At 31.1% G+C, this 22,785-nt stretch overlaps 1 protein-coding gene across 1 annotated transcript in view; it reads right to left on the bottom strand.

Moving 5' to 3' along the window:
* LOC129961856 (uncharacterized) overlaps nt 1-11,716 on the bottom strand; it is a 34,805-nt gene extending 23,089 nt beyond the window's left edge. The window contains exon 1 of the mRNA XM_056075452.1: nt 11,351-11,716. The gene's annotated coding sequence lies outside the window, so the exon portion shown is untranslated. The remainder of the gene's footprint in view (nt 1-11,350) is intronic.
* Between the last annotated feature and the right edge of the window lie 11,069 nt (nt 11,717-22,785).

The raw sequence follows: 22,785 nt of genomic DNA, 5'->3' as shown, positions 1-22,785 counted from the left end.
TTAGAAATATTAGCAAAGTTTTTCATCAATTGGGCGGTTTAAATTACACGGATTGTTTCTCGTATGCCTAATTACATGCTGCATGTTCTTGGGTCGGCAAACTATACAATCTCTATATTTGGAAAAACAGTAAATATTCCATTTTCACAAGCACTGTGAAATTAGATATATTGGAAACTTGAGTTTCTCCTTCCTTTCTTTTCCATTTAATCAGACTGCGCTACATCAACGGATGGCCAGGTGCAGCAAATTTTCTTAATAAATGTTTGTTGCAAAATGAAATCTTTAAAATTCAATGTATATATTCATAAGTAAATTTGTCAAAATGCAATTTACTTATCAAATACTGACATTGAAAAGATGGAATAAAATTCTCCCATGGCCCATTTATGGATTTTCTGCTGCAAGAAGCAGGCCTAGAGCTTATAGATCAATTGTTTTTAATTTTGATAGAATGTTTATAATAAATTTCGATAATATATTTATATGAGTTTTTTAATGAATTTCATATAAATTGCCCTTAATTAGTATTTGAAAATTAATCTATGTAAAAGGATATATAATATATAAATCATAACACATTAAAGCGAAAGTATTTAACAAGAAAAAACCCATTAATCATAATTATGGATACATTTAAAAAAATGTTAAGCTACATGGTTAAACCTCAGCTAAAAAATGTTGGAACGTGTTTTCTGTTCATCTCTATTTCAGCCTTTAAAGTAAACCCAATTATTATTATTTAAAAAAAATGTTAAGCTACATGGTAAAACCTCAGCTAAAAAATGTTGGAATGTGTTTTCTGTTCATCTCTATTTCAGGCTTTAAAGTAAACCCAATTATTATTATTTAAAAAAATGTTAAGCTACATGGTTAAACCTCAGCTAAAAAATGTTGGAATGTGTTTTCTGTTAATCTCTATTTCAGCCTTTAAAGTAAACCCAATTATTATTATTTAAAAAAATGTTAAGCTACATGGTAAAACCTCAGCTAAAAAATGTTGGAATGTGTTTTCTGTTCATCTCTATTTCAGGCTTTAAAGTAAACCCAATTATTATTATTTAAAAAAATGTTAAGCTACATGGTTAAACCTCAGCTAAAAAATGTTGGAATGTGTTTTCTGTTAATCTCTATTTCAGCCTTTAAAGTAAACCCAATTATTATTATTTAAAAAAATGTTAAGCTACATGGTTAAACCTCAGCTAAAAAATGTTGGAATGTGTTTTCTGTTCATCTCTATTTCAGCCTTTAAAGTAAACCCAATTATTATTATTTAAAAATTTTTTTTGACATTTTGGTAGAGTGTTAAACGCAGCGAGCCTTTTTTAGGATGTGAATTGTGAAGAAACTACTTGGTACAAGGAATGAAGCCGGAATTTTCCAAAAAAAAGTCTAAGTGGCTTAGAGATGGAATCAGAAGGTAATAATAAAAGTGGCTCCTGAATCCACTGCTGTAAATTTTTTCTTGTTTATTAGCAAGTCAGATATTTTTCTGGAGATACAAGCCAAGATTACGTGAATACGGGGAGTGAACCTGTAAAGTAAGATTAAATGCACTTCTTTTCACTTTTATCTAATATAGAGAAAATATTGTAATTGTAAAAAAAAATCTATCTCGAGATTTTGATGAATCTCCACCCTTTAGAACTTTCTGAGTTCGAAAAAAAATATTAGAAAATGTCCGCCTGCCTATCTGTGGCAAAGATAACTCAAAAACATTTTGAGTTATATGGTTGAAATTTGGTATACTGTCAGTACACAGAATTTTCAGATTTCTATGGAATTTCGAGTAAAATCTGTTCAGGGAAAGTTCGTCTATCCGGCTGTTCTAATGTAATTTAACACAATAACTACAAAACGAAGAGATCTAGATGAATAAAATTCGGAACATCGATTTATCATCTATAGCTTAGACACTCATCAAATTTAAAGTTAACTCCAACATGAGTTGACCTTACTGTCGATCTGTACTTCTAGAAACATGTAAGCGTGACAATTGAAAAACGCAGCGATTTAAATGTGTCAAATAGGGATATGGCATTTTAACTCAAAATTACAAATGTAGCTTGAAAACAAATTTTTGTTTCAACCGGTTGAGAAAAAGTGTGTCCAAAGCACAAATATAATTTTCGGATACCATTAATGGCATTCCAAGAATTAATCGTTAAAAAAACTCTCCAAGAATAAAATGAGAGATTCAGTAAAAATGCTAAATTCACCCCAAAGGTTAATATTTCATAACTATTATATGCGAATGCTGTGCAAGGCATTTTCCTGGATAAGGGCTTTCTTTGGGAATATACGAAAAAGTGGGCCGGGATAGTCTTGGTTGCGAGTTTGAATCCCGCCGGCCGAAGACTCTCCGTGTGTGTGGTGGCTTGCGAACGTATAAATCTGTCGTGGTCACAAAGTCCTCCCTGTCGAGAATAATACCACTAGGAGTTCTGGATCAGGGGTGATTATTCTCTGATTCAGGTCTAAATTACGATCTGACTAAATGAAATGTATAAATGAAATCCGCCCCGTAAAAAGGATTGTGACGTGTGTAGCGAAGTCGTACTCTTGGCCCAAGATGGCGCTACTGAAAAAACAAGAGACGCATCCTTGGCTTAAAAAACCACTGACTTCTAAAGTCAGTGTGCTTGTCTACGACAAGTGCCATTCGAAACAACAACAACAAGGAAATTTCGGGAGGCCAGTCTCGCTGGTTTACGGCGCCTCAGTTCGTCACCAGGTAACAAAAGACATTTCTCTCAGATTCCACCAAGTTATATTTTTCGTCCAGAGTCAAGCTGATTCTTAATCGACATTTCTAATTGTGAAAATGACAGTCCAATTTGCTTTTATTGTAAATAACCAGGTCACATTTATCGGTACTGTAGCGAAAGACGCTAAATTTTTGTGGGGAATTAACTCCACGAGAAGGCGCTCTACATTCTTCCGATGATAGCCCTCAGCCAGAAGGCAGAGTTCAGAGGAGAAAGACATTAGCCGAAAGGTCAGCCGGAGCTCAAAAAGATACGATTCTCTAAAAAGGCCGAAACTAGAATTCTTGTGTAGAAGAATTCATCTGCGAATGTCCAATGTATCATGCATAGGTGGGAAAGATCATTTGAACAACATCAACTGTCCATTTTCATAAAATATAAATTCCTTCTTCATCACTGAACTCTCACTTGTAAAAATCATCATAATCATCCTTTGTTAATCAAGAAATAAAAAGATTAAGTTAATCTAAGTGGACTGAGGCATTAAAACCCATTATAACCACATATTTTACAGTTCCAGTGGTAACTAAAAGCAACTTGAAGTCGACGTCGAAGAAAATGGAAGTTGAGTTCACACTCTTCTAAAGAAATACGCTCCAATTTTTTCCGGAAAAAGGGTCTTTTGCATCCTGAAATAGGTCACTTTAATCATATAGAGAATCTAGTAGCTTACCGTCCAGAATGAAAGTAGCCACCCTAAAATTAAGGAAAATATTCTACGCCAAAAGTTACATAATACAGAGCAAATTCATGTATTATTGGCAATTAGGAAGAAATGAAATCAAAATAATAATGAAGAATTAATCAGTTATAGATGATTCTGGTTTTCCTGATATCCAGTCCCAAGACGGTAGACATGATCGGTTTTAGTGATATCTAGACAGTCTTTCAGGTGCCAGACATGATCAGTCTCCATGGTTTCTATATTATTAGCATTCAGGGATATCCTACATTTATTTCGCAAAATCAACTATGTAATTGAGTTTCAAAATTTTTCTCCTAAAAGCAAATTTTATAAGAATAATGAGTCAGTATTTCTCATATATGAGAACTGAAGAGAGAAAATCAAGAATATATTAAATCACATAATCACTACTGCTTCAAGAATAATTCATACATAGTCGAAATCAGTAATTAATCATCCTCTTTTTATTCAAATATATATTACTTTTGTGTATATTATAATATACAAATCCCATTTTTAAAAGGTATGTGTTGAAATACATACATATAGGGAGACTTCATACATGAAATTTTATCAAAATCTCTTGGGTGAATTTTTCGATAGTTCTCTTCGTGTAGTAGTTACACATGAGAAGAGATTCGGGACCTCAAAGCAAGTTATGACCATATTGGAGTTTGTTTCGAAAAATTTCTCTGAATAGAGTAGGTACCAATTAGATTAGGGCACCAATTTGTGCCTTTACTTTATATTAATTGTGGATTTTGCATCAAATATTATACGTTGTGAACAATGTCACCTTTCTTTTCGCAAGAATGCGATTGCACGTTTTGTTAAGCAATTCAGGATATATCACAATTAGTAATGACGATATTATACGTTTTAAATTTTTGCTAATGATTAAAAATTTCCTTTTGACCCACTAATTTGTACCGAACGATCAATAGAAATTAAATTTAGGTCAGACTTTTAGCTGTCATATCCGCGAAGGATATGCATTTTTCAACCAAGAGGAAATAAAAAGAAAAGGAGTCATACAAAAGAAAGGAATTTTCAATAAAACTTATCACATGATGCGAGTCTTTGCTGTTATAGTCCTCTTCATTCTTTCCATAACTTGTAAGTATCTTTCTTAATTTTTTTAACCATCATTTTTTTAGTAATTTCATTTTATTTATGTTCATTTGACATATAATTTTTAAAATAGGCCTGATTTTTACAATAGAATAGTACTATTGGTAGTTATTTTTTCTCGTTATTTCAATTCTAATTTACTCTAAAAGTGAATTTGTCATCTTGTTATCTAGTACCCTAATTTTCTGGTGTTGTTTTGTTTCAATTTTTTTTGAATTTATACTAGATCCAAATTTAGATTTTAGCTAGGTGTTGGTGTCATTCAAACAGTAGGTTCCGCTTTCTTCGTTACATTTCAAATCAAAAATATTAAAAAGAGGATTTATTTTGTACTTAAAACTGATAATAATTATAGTTTATTAATTTCGCACATATGCATACAAACATAATAAATCGTACTCTGCTGTTATCACAGTTTTTCTGCGTTAAGTGTTGAGATTTGCAGAAACAAACTGTTTCCCTTTCTCCTAATTAAGCTTTTAAAAGTAAAAAAGATCAGACATCTAAATTGAGAGCAACTTCGTTCTATCCTTTTTATTTTGACTCTGATTTTTTACATGTTGCCACTTTCAAAAAGTGAAAGCACTACAAGAAAGAAAGACAATGTTTCGTTCCTGGTTTTACCAGTTCAGTCTCTTTTAACATTAAGCAATAGCAAAGGGAAATTTAAGAAACGAATAAGATAATCAAAAAGTAATTATAAATAATCTGGGAAACATACTCTGGGTAGGAGAAATTCAGATAATATTTTTTTCAATTTTTTGTCAAACCCCTTTTTTAAATTACGGAAAGCTCATAATTTCTTCGCCACTTTTACAAATAACTGGATCATATATTTTTTAAGTACGTTTCTAATACCTTATTAGAGAACAGTTTATTAATTGGAATTTTCAACAGATGTCTTATTTTTTTCACTTATTTTTTGTCATGTCCTTATTTTGCCGCTACAAAACCATTCTCAATAAATTAAGCTTATTTATTTTAAAATAGGTTCATATTACTTCCCTGGCTATACGAGGCACCATTTTTGGATTTATACGGTTTAAAAGACTTTATCAGTCAACATCTATACTTTAGAAAGTATGAATGTACACTTCGGAGCGATATTGTTTTGAAATTTTAATTAGAAAATTTATTAGGAGATAAGCCAAATTCTTGTGTATTTCTCTAATAATTTCTAAAGATATCAAAGCAGAAAAATAACTTTTACATCATCAAAAATACCTTTTCAATGTTACCTATTATTTTGTTATATTAATTTTTTTATCTTTAATCAAGTTAATTTTCCATTATAATCAATCAATTTTTAAGCAATGCTTTGAATATATTTTCCAGCAATAGATTTCATAGAATAAAAGTAAATAAAATTTAACTTGTACGAGCATATTACGCTCTCATCAGATAAACTATTTTTTTTTATCAATACGTTGACATCACGATGAAAAAAACTTAAATTAAAAAATTAACTATAACTGCAAACTAAACTTTGAAAAACGTAATTTTTAGCATGTGTTTGTGTCTGTCTTTTAGCATGTCATGTGTCATCTGAAATGAATAAAAATGAAATTATTATTTTCGGAAAAAGCAAAGAAAAAAAACATTTTCTGGTTTGTTTGTTTTTTTATTTATCTATATGATTGATTTAGTAATTTTTTTATTATTAAAAGCAAACATGCTAAACGAACAGAGAATTTTTCTCAACATTTATATGAACAGAGTACCCTTTCGGAAAATTTTTTTGGAAGGATTTATAATTTTTTGACATATTTTGCGAAATGGTCTTTAAAATATTAACTTGAGAATTTCTTACCTATATGGCAATATTTCTGATATTTCTCTAATTATTTAATAATGAAATTAATTTAATATTATTTACATTTTAATATTTATATTCAAATATGTATAATTTTCATACAGAGGGGGAAATACTTTTTTATTTCCAGTCTTATATGTTTGGTAATAAAAAATGTCAGGAGAGAATATTTGCAAAACATAATTTCTTTTTTAATTATAAGCCGTTGGTACCTTAGATATTTTTTTTTCTTTTTGGAGAAAGGATGCGTTAGAAAGACTTCTGTATTTTTGCATGGATAATGAATGAGATGTAACAAGAAACAGATATTGCTTATATTTTCAGATTTAGTTCAGTTTTGTTATACTATAACTGAATTTAGTTATGAATAAGGGAACTATTAACAATTATATTCTTTGAAATATATCTCCAAATGCTTTCCTGATATCTAATTAAATTCATTATTTTATAGCAAAACTGAACCCATTTAGATATTATCCAATATGTACATAAAAGTCACTTTCCAGTTAATGATTAGTTCTTTAATTCGTTATTTCATTTTATTTATTACTTTTTTGTTCTGCATACCTAAAAAAAGAGATTATTTACACTCAGGTGTAGATAATCTCTTTTTTCCTTACATTTGATGTACATATGAAATAATAATGAAATATTTTAAAATAAAATAATAAGTCTCGAATTCTTAACAGGCAAGCTGACAGATGGTGGTACATCATGCAGTGAACAAAGAATGCGCGACTGCGAGGAGAAAGCTCTACATTTTTTAAAATCCGTAAATGCTACTGAATACGATGAGTTCTGTGAGTAAGTAGATTTTTATGCTTTTAATTGTTAAAAGGAGGTAATCGTACATTGATTGGTACAACGGTATTGGTTGGAAGTAATCATTGGTGCAATGGTATTGGTTGGAGGTAATCATACAGTACAACGGCGAAAGGCATTAATGCATTATTCTCATAAGGCATTATTGCAAATTTCTTTATTATCCACTAATGGGCTTTGGTGAACATCTAGTTTTTGGGAATAATGACTAAATTTAATTTCAATTAAATGGTTTTGATATAACTTTATGTCCATGATTTCGTGAAATTTTCAGATATTAAAGCCGTATTTTTTTCACTTGCCTTACATATGCTTTATTTATTGTGTACATGAAACTTTCTTATCAAGATAATCTCTAATCTTTCTGATTTTCCACGATTTCACAACATTATTAAAAACATAACTGACTCATGCATCTAAGTTTCGCGTTATTGTTACTTTACTTCTTTATTCACCTTGTAAATTACACTGACATTAAATGGAATTCTTCTTTAGTTTCCAGCAATGGAAAGTAAATCGGACAGTTAAATATTTGATGAAATAAAGAAAACGTTTTGAAATTTAGAGCAACAAACTAATATATTTTTGTAAAGTAGGGAAGAAGAATTATTTTTAAAGTTTCCGAAATTCTGGAAAAATTTGCGTGATTATCAATTTGGTGTCATTAAAAAGGTAATTTTTTAATCTTTGAAATATAAAATTTATTTTTATCTAATGATAAATTTAGAAAAGAAAAATGAGCAAATTCCGCTTAATTTTTTGATAAATTAAAATTCTTATTAAAATATCAAAAACCTACTCCGAAATGTATATTCCTATTTTTTATAGTGTTGAATTCGGTAGCTGTAGGTCAAACAATCTGGATGATGGAGCGCTAACACGCACGCACACACAAAAGTGCGTACGCAGGCTATCGCAAGCACACATTCTTTATTATTAGAAGATATTGCACAAAATAAAATAAACTACAATTGTGATACGATAAAACTATAAGATCAAAAATGAGAAACTATTGTATAAATAAGCAGTTTTTCGATTGCCATGTCAGAAACAACCAGTTAACTGTCCTATCGATAATCACAGGATGTGTCTCTTTAAAAGGATATTTAGTTCTGTATGCTAGTAACGATATTAGTAAATGGTGTTCATATGACTTGCATTATTAGATACTATAATTCTTTCAATCAACCCAGAACATTTAGTACATTTCTTGAACATGTAGTACATAGTTAATTTAACCCGCATCACTTGCTGTCAAGCTAATGGAAACATAAAAATAAAATCTTCTATAAAGTATTTATCCATGGCAGTAAATATATAGCCCCTTGTCGTTTCACAAAGATTCAAAATTTTGACTGGCAAATCCACGGCTTTATTGTTAGAGTATCAAACGCTCCAGATTGAATTCCATCAAAGAGTCTTTATCTGTAATAGCTGTTTATGAAAATCACTATCCTGCTGTTTATGAAAATCACTATCTTGCTGTTTATGAAAATCACTATCTTGCTGTTTATGAAAATCACTATCTTGCTGTTTATGAAAATCACTATCTTACATTTTATTATAAGAAAAACTGATGCAATAATTTAAGTGATGATGCAGTAGGAAAATGATAATATAACCATGTATTTTTATAGCAAATCGCATGATAATGTAACCATGCATTTTTATAGCAAAACGCATGATAATGTAACCATGCATTTTTATAGCAAAACGCATGATAATGTAACCATGCATTTTTATAGCAAAACGCATGATAATGTAACCATGCATTTTTATAGCAAAACGCATGATAATGTAACCATGCATTTTTATAGCAAAACGCATGATAATGTAACCATGCATTTTTATAGCAAAACGCATGATAATGTAACCATGCATTTTTATAGCAAAACGCATGATAATGTAACCATGCATTTTTATAGCAAAACGCATGATAATGTAACCATGCATTTTTGTAGCATTATAAAATCCTTTAATAAGAATATTATTTGAATATTTTAAATTTATTATGCTATTATATAAAATTTGTAAGTGGTGCGTTTTCATTAATTTCTTAATACTATCCGAATACACTTTGAGTATCTCTTCCTGAATGAAGCACATTGACAGATAGATAAGCCACAGAAATCTGTCTCAGAAAGTGTCCTCTTCATCTGACAGTAGATGAAAACTACAAATCTGTTCTAAAATAGTTATTCGGCAATTTAAACACAAGGCCTAATCCAATTAAGCTTTATAAATATTTAAATTACTAAAATCCATTAAATATTAGCCATTCTTTGAAATAAAAACACTTTTATTTTTAATGAAAAGGAATCTGCAGAATGACAGTGACTGTGTGTTGTATCTGTCTGAAGACTGCAGGAAGCAACATCAATCGGCTTCTTTCCTATATACTAAGTTTTTCTTAGAAATGAATAGATGGTGCAATGGAAACTCAGCTCACAGAAAAGGTGACTATAATCGTTTGTTATTATCTTACTATCTTATACTTTCTCCTGTATTTAATACACCGGCTGGTGATATTGAGTGAGAGGGTGGAAATATACTCTGCAAGTAATGGGATGTATCTGTAAGGTCTCTGGTTTTTCCAGGCAAGAAACATATGTTTATCTGACTATTAGAGATTAATTATGATTGGACATAGTTACGAGACATCAATTTGAAGACAGTTTGAACGGGTTAAGATCCTGGTAATAGTGTTTTAAAAGAAATTTTAAATGGCTAAATCTATTAAATCATTGAATTTGTGAGATAAAGCAAAAAGACCATTTTAAATCGATGCATGTCAATTATCATTTTATTTCCATCCCCAAAAGATTATTAAGTAAATATTCAACAAAATTGAAACATTTTTATTTTGTTTCAAATTTATAGGAAGCCCAACAGCTTTAAAAGTAATCCCTTTTCACAATTATTGCATAATAAATGTAAATAATGCAATATATAAAAAATAATAAAGCTTGCGAAACTTTTACATTTCATTTTCATTTCTAGTTTGGTTCACGTTAGGTTTTTGCATGTCTAAGCACCCGAGAGAAATTGGACAGTGCTATTATCTGCCTATTAAAGAAAAACAGAGTGGAAATCCAATTCAACCAGGCTGCGAGTAAGTATTTTTAAAGGATCAATACTTAATCCATACAGTTCTGTATAAAAGGCTGCAAAGAATGTTGGCTTAGTTCAGTGCTAATAAAACTGATATAGGTATAAAGTCAAATCCGTAGGATCAAAATAAGAATATTTTATTGAAGAATTTATGCAAATAGAGCGCTGTGGTAGTAGAAGGCCACAATATAACAATTACGGAATATATATATATATATATATATATATTTACGTAGTCACTTAACATCCACTTAGCTCGTTTTTGAATGTATAATAATTAAATATCAAGAAATATAAGATAGTCACAAGGTCAAACTTTAATTTTTTTTAAAATATTGTAAAAAAAACAATGACAATTTGGCATATGGCTTTATAAATATAAAAGTTTTGAATAAAAAAACACTTATGTCAATAAATTCCAAAGTGGCAGTTCAAAGAATGTCAAGTCGGCATTCCAATTCGCCATGTATTGTCTAACGTTTCGGTTATCACATTAAGCACACTATCAGTGATCCTAACTTTGAGTGTATCAAAATCTTCGATTGGCGTAGCAAATTTAATGCAACCACATAATATAGAAGAAACAGTAATATTTGTAGAAGCAAAGTACGCCAAGAAATTTTCCTTCTTTGGCGATATTTTATTAACAATCCAATGTAAAATCACTACTTCAACATTAATTGTATTATCTGATGAACATAAAAAAAATCAAACGATTATTTCATAGCAACCATTTTACAATATTATATTCATTTATTATTTTGAAATAATTTTTTTATAATCACAAAAAAGATTCTATGACCACCCTAAGTTTATACTTAACTTACAATAGAATCGCACCTTATACTTAGAAGATTGATTCACGATTTATAAAGCATTATCCTACAAGACATCTGAAAGTTCTTTCCAATATAATACCTATCCCGAATGAGATTATAAAACATTAAAGCACATATTCGTTCTAGGAATAAAAAAATGAACTAGTACATCTCGACTAGAAAGTAGTTCACAGATACTTACAGGTCTCCTATGATACTGTACAAAGGTTGCAGAGTCATCACGATCCATCATAGATTTCTTTTGAATAGTTTTGTTCATCTAGAATCGCATTTATTTTATGACCTTGAAAAGTCTATTAAGTTCTAGGTATACCTTGTATTCAGGCAGTCATTTCAGGACAGAAATCACCTTGAAATGTCTCAAATCCTTTCTGGCGTGTGCCAATCCAAGTGCCAGTGGTATGAAGCTTACATTATGGCTAATAATCCTTGTAGCGTAACTCTATGCTACTCAATATTTCAAATAATTATGCTGGGACAACATCTGCTCAAAGTCTCATTTGGCTGAATGAATTTAAAAATATATTGAATAAACAAGGATATGACATATGAAACATTTAATCACGACACACACATACACAAGACAGAGTTACAGTTTTTAGTACATATATGAAAAATGAAGACAGAGCAGCTGACGTCAGTTCTGGTTGGCTCTAATTGGCTGGCATGGGGATTCCATTCTTAACAATCACTTTCAAGGAAATTTAGTCGTTAAAGTGTTTATTTCTTTTGACTTTGTCTGCATGTTTTATTTGTTCTGCATAGCTTTCTCAAGAACCAATAATTAACTCATTCCATTTTTACAACGACATTCATAGTTCAGATCTGCAAATCCCGGTTCTGTCAGAAGACTTTTTGTTTATGAAAAATATTTTAGAATCATTTTGTGTGTATCTGCTAACATTAATCTGAATTTTAGCAGTATTTCATTCCCATTTTTGATGCTTCTATCACTTATTTACCCAACTGCTTTGACTATGAGTTTTGAAAAGATATGATGAGTAATTATCTGAGTGAAAGAGAGCAGCACACGTATATCTTTCCAATATTACTATTTATCCCTTACGTCACCCTAATCAGAGATAATCTGAACCGAATTGTTTTATGAACCCAATGATACAAATATATGTAATACTTTACTTAGAAACAAAAGGATATGCGGTAGTAAATGAAGGAAGTAATTAACTCCTTGCACTCGGATGGCTCCTCTCTGGCACCATTCAAGATAATGCATCATTTAGATGTTGTTGTTGTTACTTATGGCATTTGCCATAGACAAGCCTTCTGACGAAGTCAGAGATTTAAGCCGAGTTTGTGCAGTAGCTTCTGAGGGTAAAGGCCCCTGAGAACCTAAGACAGAAGTATCATTTTGATCATTTATTTATTTATTTTGATTATTAAAAATATCTACATGATGGTAAGAAGGTGTAGATTAATTTTTCGTGGATATTCAACTTGAAACTAATACTCATGTTTAGTTTTCGGAGCAATAAATAACTCCTTGTATTAGATGAATGCTTATGCATCGAATTACTTCCCGAGTGCAAAAGGATAGTAGTGTAAAAAAAATCGGAATAACTTATTTATAAACAAATCTGGAACTCACATAAATAATTTCCATACTAAGGTTGTGTGTATTTTAGAAAATTTACTTTTCATGTTGATGAGTTTCATCTAAAATATATGCAGTTTTTGTGTTATGACCGCATGATGATCTTCATCTCTCCGCTTTTTCGAGTTATTGGGCTCTCATATGCATAAGCAGGTAATCATAGATTGACTACTCTTCCGCCGATTACCAACGGACCGCCCGAAGGCACACGAAAACACTTGAATTGAACCGATCGCCTATACAGTAACACTGGCGGGACTGTTGTTGAGTCCTAAGGGTCATCACCGGTCAAGGTGCATTCCTACCCTATGGGATTCTTCCTACCGCGCTGTCGGTGGGTGGTAGCTACCTCCACCCTCTCGTATACTCTCAAGGATGGCGAGAACCAACCACCATCCTCAATTACAAGGTGACCCCCCCCCTCGAGGGACGCGTGAGCAGGTAAGTCAACCATCTGATTCTCCGACCCGCCACGAAGGCACACGGATTTAAACCATAAAACTAAATGACCGGACCACCGCAACAGTAACACTGGCGGGAATTGTGGTTGAGTCCTGAGGGCCATCACCGGCTACGGTACAGCCCTCCCCGAAAGAAGTACAGGTAAAGATAGATACACAATTTAGCTAATTTCGTTTTAGTTATAAAACGACGAAATTTACCAAATTACCGAGAGGGAATTTTTAACCATTATAATATTTAATTTATTTACACTTTTTGATGATCCACAATTTTATGCAAGTATAAGAAAATAACACCTTTATTAGAGGGCATGTAAGAAAGTTTTGAAAGACCATTCTCCCTCTTTATAAATAGCTGGGAGATATTTCTTAATAAATAGACACGAACAAAACTGCAGGATTAAAATATTGTTACTTGTAATTTCATTTGAAGAGAAAATTTAAGATTATGGAGATTTGTATTTTTTTTAAGATTACTATAATTTTCATTTTCATTTTTTTTTCAGAAATTACAAATTTCTTAATTGCATGCATGATCAAGTCATAGAATATTGTGGTGAGAATCAAGAATTTTTGGTGAACTATATCAAAAGAGGTATACAGGCTTTTCCTGAATACTGCAATGGATGTGGTGGCATTATCAACAATCAGTGGTTCCTGTACTTGTTAATTTTCTTTTCCTTAGTTCTGAGCCGTAAGATTTTGAATTAAAATAAAGTATATTGCTGTGAGCTCTTGCAATTGTCAGCCTCAATTTAGAGCCTTTAGTTCGAAGTATCATAGCATGATAATGGTTTAGATTTGATTAATCTGCTTCTCACTAATTTTAGATATTAACTCTTAATTACAACAATAATAAAATGCATTCGATATCATCGAAATGTACATGTGTCTATACTTAACAAATAAAATAAATAAATATGAGAAATGAAAAAAAAATGAAACCATTATTTCAAAAACATTTTAAATATTTCTCAAAATTTATTAAGATAAATTCTAATTCGGAATTATAGTTAATATCACTGAAATATTAATTTTTAATATTTAAAGTGACCTAAAAAGTAGTTTTTGTGCAATAATACTTCCTGGAAATGCTGTTGAAAGGCTTTAACCTTTTGATTAATTTATTAAAAGTCAGATTGAATATAGATATCCCTTTTAAGCAAACACCTAAATGAAACTAAGCTTACCATCACTAACAAAAAGTAGGCAACCCTACGCTCACAGTCTACCCTACATGCTATTTTGAACAATTTTTGCAACTTTACGCTATGTTACTACTCACATCAGTATCATGAATCAAAGCCCACGTGAGCTATACCGGAATTAAAGGCACAGATTGCCGGCGTTCTGGCCTAGGTTATCGCGTCTTCCCCGTGATCTGGGCGTCCCGGGTTCGGGCGTGATTTTTCTTCTTCTGTGTTCTATCTGTGAGGTGTGTGAATGTGCCCCCCTGTAAAAAGAGGTTGTACAAGAGGGGAGTTTCATTTTCATATGAGCTAGAAGTCAGACTTCTGCCTTCGAGTGCTCAGAGGTCCTTACCCTCAAAAGCTACTGCACTCCCTTTCTGTGGCAACGCGAACACGGCATCATCATCATCATTATCATCAAGTCGCAGACAGACTGGCTTAATAATTGTTGGAAAATAATTGTTTGTCTGAAGTACCACTCGAGTAACCGAAATCTTTCATCAAAATAATAATGCCTCAAAAGCTAATAGCCCTCTATGAAATCGCTTGTATGAGGAAGATACCTGGAGAATTCTTTATAACATCATTCTTAAAATAAACATATAACCAAACAAAAGGACTTGAAATGCTGTTTTTTAAGGACAAAGGTCCTTTCCATCGAATTTTCATAGGTATAATCATATTGTTCTTGTGAGGGAAATAGAGATTGTAGAGGTCCTAGGTCCACATTTTCCAAATAAAGGATCACTCATAGGATTAAAAGATATTTGAACGGCAGTAAAAAGATGAGGGAGGATTACATCAAAGGTACTATGTTACGTGATATGCAACCTATCTTGAATGAGTGAAACAATACATTAGAAACAAATGGTAAAGATTTATACTAACACGTCATATCCCATCAAACATCCACAACGAAATATATTGACATCTATCAGCACCGAGTTTTGTTGAAACAGTATATGACAATACTGTTTCAACGTTTGTTATGTCTTACATGAGGAGTTTTTGGTTACATGAGGAGTTTTGGCATTATGAATGATTTGTTAACACGAGCTCTGTATAAAATTATACTCATCAGTGGAGGTGTGAGATCATCTCCCACCATACTAATACTTCCAATCAATTTATTTTATTCAAGTGCATGGAATGGAAAATGAAAGCAGTTATGAATATTTCAATAGAATCTTAATTACTATTTATATGTATGAAACCTTTATAATACATCCTCAATGAATTTGATGTAAAAAATGTATTTTATTTATTAATAAATTTAATAAAAAAATTAATATACTTTTAATAGTGTGTCAAAAAGTTTATTTCTTCATTTCGATTATTTTCTAATATTTATTTCTTGATTTGTAACTCATTGTTATACATATTAAGAAATCTTGAAATCAATTATTTTTCATATTCTATACCAGGGGACACAACACAAATGGAGTCAAGATTGAATTAGATTAATCGATGTTTACGCTTTAAAAATATTAAATTATTAGAATACTGCAACTATGAAAAAAATCGATACTCTAGCATATTAGAAAGTAGTGAAAAGTAATAAGTAATAAATTAAAAAAGATAAAAAATAAATTTCTATGTTTTAGGTAAATCTATTTCAAGCAAGATTACCTCTATTACATCAACTATTTCCAAACATTTTATTTTTTCTCGAAATATAATACCTCCAAGAAACCAAAAAATAAATAAATAAAAATATGACATGAGCCAACTGTGTGTGCGTTTTTTTAACTGAAATTCGGTCTTTTAATTTGAGATTTACGAAAATTATTTCGGTATCAACAGATTTATGCACAGATGCACTTATTTTTTTATAACGTGCGTCGAATTAGAACTGATGAATTTATTTATTGCCAAAAGATGGCGCCAAATGATTACCCGCTTTTTGGCACGCATTTTGAGTTCACTTCTGCTCTAATAAGGCATAATTTCAAGAAATAAACGGCGATTGGTGTAATTCTTATATTTTTTTTAATTAATGAAATAGAAAAAAAACGTCATAAAGTAATTAAATTGCAGTTAGAATTCATTATTTCAAAGTAGATAATAATAATAAAAAAGAAATCAAAAATAAAATTTTCCTATAGAAGCTTCCGCATTTTTGGCAACAAGGCATTTTAATATCTTTCACAATTCTAACTTACAATTAGAAATCTGGATACTGAGTGTATCCATATTTAAATTAATTCATTTCGTTAAGTAACGAATTGAATTCATTTCCGAATTAATTAATAGTTAATTAATTCAGTTAATCAATTTATCTGTTTGTAGTGGTAACATCATAAGCCAGATAACAACTTCCAAAGAAGAGTGTGCACTTTTGTCTAGTGGCTTTGTTACTCTGCTATGAACCCTAACGTAACGAGTTCGAACCAATCTTGCACATCGGTGACCCTGGTTCTGAACAACCACATCCTTCATTCAGCTGTCGTGGCTCCATCTACCGGCAGCAACCACTCACATACGCTTGCCGTCGCCCGCCATAACACTTGGCGCGATAATCACGTTTGTCGCTCGCCATAACTGGCGCGATAAACTCTACCGACGCACTGGTGGGGGACTATTGTGGTGGTAACATCATAAGCCAGATAACAACTTCCGGAGAAGAGTGTACACTTTTGTCTAGTGGCTTGTTACTCGGCTTTGAACCCTAACGTTGCGAGTTCGAATCTCAAACTTGCACATGTTTCAACAAACCAATTCTTTCGAATCATTTCCAATGACAACAAATTTGTGAAGATACGATCATAAATAACAAAGTTACAGTGCTGTACCTATTTTTTTTTTTTTTTGCGACTGTACAGTAATCTTCTAATAAACACCATTATTTTTTTATAATGGTGATGCTGATAATTTTATAAAAGAATCGTCGGATCTGTCCGGTATTCATTTTCCCCGAGATGGCTAATCCTTTCGTGACTGGTGAGTCATATATACATCCCCTAGGAACGTCTGTAACAGCCAAGCAAACCACCCGTGCATTTCTGGAAATTGAACTCATTTGACGGTGATGCATATGTGCATTTTAAACTGAAACAACTTTTAAATGCCACTTGATGGCTTGCTCCCTGCGTCCATCACTTTTGAAATGAACATAGTTTTAGTATCCTGACTTTCAGTGTACCCATATTCAGCTTGACTTTGGTATTTTACTCATCAGCTGTTGCGGGGGAGGAGGTTAGCGTAATGCAAATAAACTGAGCTAGGTTGTGTTATCTTCCATTTGATAGTATCATTCACGTTTGTGGTATGAATCCATTTTTTTTCTTTTTTCCTTGGTATCGATTTATTATGTAAAAAAAACAACAACGCTATTTGTCAGAGAAAGAAAATGCTCGCATTATGAATTAACTTATAATCTGAAAAGGTAGCAAAAATGACAATGTTAGGACTTAAACTTTATTTTTTGTGATTTTTTTTCTTCAAAGTTAGACTTAACGAAGCAAACACCCCATCCTGTGGGATGATTCCTATCGCGTATGCTCCGTCCAGTGCGTGCATGTAAGATCGAGGCTTCCCGTACAGAAAGAGATATGTAAGAGTTACAAGAATGCCCCCTTGTAATTTCAGTGTTCTACATTTTTGGTTTGTTATATGCGTCGGATCTTTTGTACTTGAAGTGGCAAAACCAATGACCAACAGAGTATAGCGAAATTCAATTATATTGCGTCAAATATGCTACAGGAAACCGTTGCTGTTTTAAGAGATATCATCAATCCAAACACAGTAGATCAATATACTTCTATCATTATATAATAGAATATTAAACAAATATGGTAATCCTTTCTGTACAGTAAGGGTTTAAAAAGTAATTGCGAAAAGATTCTAAACAAAACTTTGAATTATTTTTTAATTGGATCTGAAGTGAAATGGATATCTACATTTTTCGAAAAACATATCTTTGCCAAATTTAGTAAATCCAGATCAAGCAATCTATCAGAGACAACAGCTGAGAGACTCATAAATTTGCTTGTATTTAGGGATTGCAATACCGGACCAAAAGTTCAATACCGGTATTCGGTATTTTTTAGATCTTAATACCGGGATACCGGTTTTAATACCGGTATTAGAAATTTTAGAAAAATAAAGAAAACACAGGTTTTTCTTTGTTTTATTTGCCAGTTTTGTTAGAGAGTATAAATATCACAAAAAATAATTTGTAACTTATAAATTATAACAGTATATAATCACAAAAAAGTAAAGAAACATCTTATTTATTTAAATCACAAAAAAATGTAAATATCAAAAATGTATATTAAATCAAATAAAAATGTAATATTCAGTCTGTGGTACTATTACAACTTTTTGAAATGTGATCTTAAAAAACATAATGCATCCATTGTACTGTCATTAAGCCTGGAAAGTAATTTTGTGTAAAAATTACCAGCTGTCGAAAACGCTCTTTCGGCATCTATGCTAGCTGGTGGTACTGTTAGCAATGCGCAATATACTTTTTCCAAGTATTTACCTCTAAATCTCTCATCTTCAAATAAATCGATTTCTCGTCGGATGGTTTTGTATATAGCTGATTTCTGTATTGTATTTTGGTTCGTTGAAATTTTCTTTATTCATTACTAATTCTAATTTTTGTTCAAAAGACAATACCTTTTCACTATCGATAGTAGTGACATCATAATCTTCGATAATTGAACCGAATTCTTCTGAATGTGGATAGGATTGTGGGTAAAAAATTTTAAGAAAATTTACTCTAAACTTAATCAGATTTGAATTGGTTATTTTCTTTTCTTCTTTTTCATTTCCATTTTTAAAATCATTATAATTATGTAAATACCGTAAGACATTTTCTATTTCGGTATGCCTTTCTTCTGTGCGATTTTTCAATGTAATATATAATTCTTCAGATAGTGATGTGTGCTGTTCTTTCAGTGACTGCAACATGAAATTTATTGTTGCATTTGCTGTTAATAAATTAGAATCTCTCCTACACAATGCCTCAATAGTCAGTTTTATTGGAAGTAGAGCTGATTTAGTTCTGGATATTAAGTCGAATTCACTATCTGAAAAATTAATTTACAGGTTTAAGTCGATTATTGCTTTTTGGATTGGATTTCACAGTTTCAAAAATCATTCCATCATTAGGAGTAAACTATTCTAAGGTGTTTTAGAATCTAATATTAACATATATTCTGTTTTATTTTCTGTTAGTATATATTTTAGTAAAATATCCTTTTTATAGGGGAACGTTTAAATATCTTAACAATTTTTCGAACTTTATAAATTATAGGAAGCAATTCTTGATAGGTTAATATTTCATCCTCATTAGCAATATCTTCTTCAACAATTACATCGTTATTATCTTCATTGTCAATATAACTCTCACTCTCTTCAAAGTCGGAATCCGAAATTTCTATATCCACAGTATTTGGATTCTTCTGTTTTTTTTATTTTTTTGGTATAATACATCTATTATTCCTAATTGAATTCCATGTGCATAGCACAACTGCTGATTTGCACCAATCAACTTTCCAACTTTTTTCATAATTGTTGCTCCATCAGTCGTTAAGGATACAATATTTTCTTTCAGGGATAATCCATGTATCGCTCATTTAGATTTAAGCAATTAATTAAGCCGTTAATTAGCTAATTAATTTCGCCCGTTATGGAGACATAAAAACAAAAACGCATACTATTTTGCTATGCTCGTGATACCTGAACATATAGTGGATAAATTTTAAAAATTTCTAGTAAATACCGAAAAACCGGTATTTAAACTTGTGAATACCGGTATTACAAAATTGTACAAATGGCTCAAAATACCGGTATTCGGTATCCCGGTATACCGGTATTGCAATCCCTACTTGTATTATTAACAAAGATTATCTTATAACACCAAATAAACATAATGCATAATTCAATACTTTAAAATTTTTAAAAAAATTATCTTTTGAATTATTGAATAATACTTAATAATAATTACACTTTTATTGCAAATAACATTGTTTAGAGACCATATATATACATAATTTGTTATTAGGTATTTAACTCAAAACATCTAATAAATATTAATACACTATTTTTTTATTCCCTGTGAAAATCCAAATAAGATTTCTACCAAATTTTTCTTAAGTATATGATATGAAGCAAAATTTTTATCGGAAGAATCATGACCTATAATTTCAATGCTAATTTTTTATTATCTTCTTTTCTATGAACATGCGCAATATTGGGAAACCAAACAACCTGACAGTATGATTTATTTTTTGAGGAAACTAAATTTAATATGACTAAAACTAGAGAAAGAGAAATGCAAGATTTCTTTTATCTTAATGATTCTGAAGAAAACGTGTAGCTTATTTATATATATTATTTAATTATTTTAAGATTCGCTATCACTCAGAAATTTATATTACTTAAAAAATTAATAATGTGAACCTCAATACTTATATGCACCCTTCCAAGCTCTAAATTTCATTTCCCTTTTCTATTCTCTAAAAATTTATTTTAGCTGTTTTTCAAAATGTTCAAATGAATTTTGTATCGTTTTTCAAAAATTATAAGAAACTTCTAAACGAACTGACTTTTTGCATTTTTTTTTTCATTCATTTGGGTAATTTGCAAATTTTTAAAAAATTACAAGTTTTTGCAAATATTTGATACAATAGATTCTTAAATTTTATTTAAAAACAGATTTGCAGACAAAGAAAGATTTTTCTTTGGGATTTGATTCATTAGTAATATTTAATATAATTTAAATTTTTCGTTCTCACTTACGCCACATAACCTTCAACATGCATACATGATAATTCCAAACTTTGCTATAAATAATTGTTAAATCATAACCACTTGAAATGAAATAGATACTTTAATAAAAATAAATATAACTGCCACCCTCACTCTGCCGAAGCATCAGGGGTAAACTAAATAAAAATCCTAATAACAAATTTGGATGCGACCTATGACTATAACCGGGTAAGGTACAAACCTCCCTACGAGATACATCATGCCATCGGAGTGGAGATAACTTGACTCCAAGTCATTATATCAGGAAAACATCATTACCATTATCATTACATTATCAGGGAAATGAGAACCAATCATTGTGCCGGAAACTTTTCCTCCCCATATATCGAATGCTTCCCGGTGGAGTTAAAAGATAAGTATAAGGAAATCTTCCATGAATCATTTGTGACAGTCAAATAGTTATTTTTTCTTTAGTTTAAGCACAAAAATAATTTTGCGTTCAGCAACGTTGCATGAATAAATTAGTGTAATGATAAAGTTTATTTCCCATAATTGACTCGATTGCCTCATTTCAGATCAATTTATTACAATAGATAAAAATTAAATTGACAACCTTTATAAAATGACAATTCTAGTTATTTCTTATTTTAGTAATGAAATGTAGTAATATTAATTTTATTTCAAAACGTGTGCTGTCAGTTATAAGGTGCACCATTGGTGTTTACTTTCCTGTAAACTGAATTTACATCTACCACTGTTTTGTCATCACTTCAAATTTCACATCAAACATTATACGAGGCGTATTCGAAAAATAAGTACCGTTTCACTGCACTATCGCTGCAACGTCGGCGTTTCGCGCATGTGAACTTGTCTCCCATTTCACTGACTCTGAACTGACATCATTTTGGTTTGGTTCTACATTGTGCTTCCATTTTGTTGTACACATTTGAAATGCGGAAAATAATTACTGATCCCGCCGACTGTTAAGATTCGTACTGTAATTCGATTTTTGAACACAAGGAATATAAAACCGACTTAAATCTATCGTCAAGTTAAAGATGTTTACGGAGAAGACACGATGAGTGATGGAATGGTGAGAAAGTGGGTTAGAATGTTTAATGAAGGTCCACGATGTCCACGAATTTCCACGATGAGGCTCGGAGTGGTCGGCCTTCTGTTGTCAATGATGATCTTCTAAGGAAAAATGACGAAAAAAATCCATGAGAATAGTCGTTTCTCCCTGACGACGATTTCAGCCGAATTTCTTCAAATTTCACGTATTGTTTTGTACGAAGAAGGTATAGAAAAGCTGGTAACCTGCTACGACAAGTGTTTGAACATTGGCGGAAACTATGTAGAAAAATAGTTTAAGGTATGCTCTTTCATGTAAAAAGAAAATTGAATTGAAAAAAATATTAGTTTTTTTTTCAAAATGATATTTACTTTCCGAATACGTCTCGTAATAGTTAATATTTTTTTAAAAAAAAACTAGAGTAATAAGAACTGCACTTCGGCAAAAAAGTAAAAAAGACACAACACTTTTCTTTCTTAGATGGATTCAATTACCTCTTTTAGATAGATCGTACAACTCTGATACCCATATGGTTCAAGTCAAGACCACCTCCAGCTAGTT

The sequence above is a fragment of the Argiope bruennichi genome, chromosome 2 (assembly GCF_947563725.1).
Source record: "Argiope bruennichi chromosome 2, qqArgBrue1.1, whole genome shotgun sequence".
NCBI classification, from domain to species: Eukaryota; Metazoa; Arthropoda; class Arachnida; order Araneae; family Araneidae; genus Argiope; species Argiope bruennichi.
This window is presented reverse-complemented; position numbering and strand designations above follow the sequence as displayed.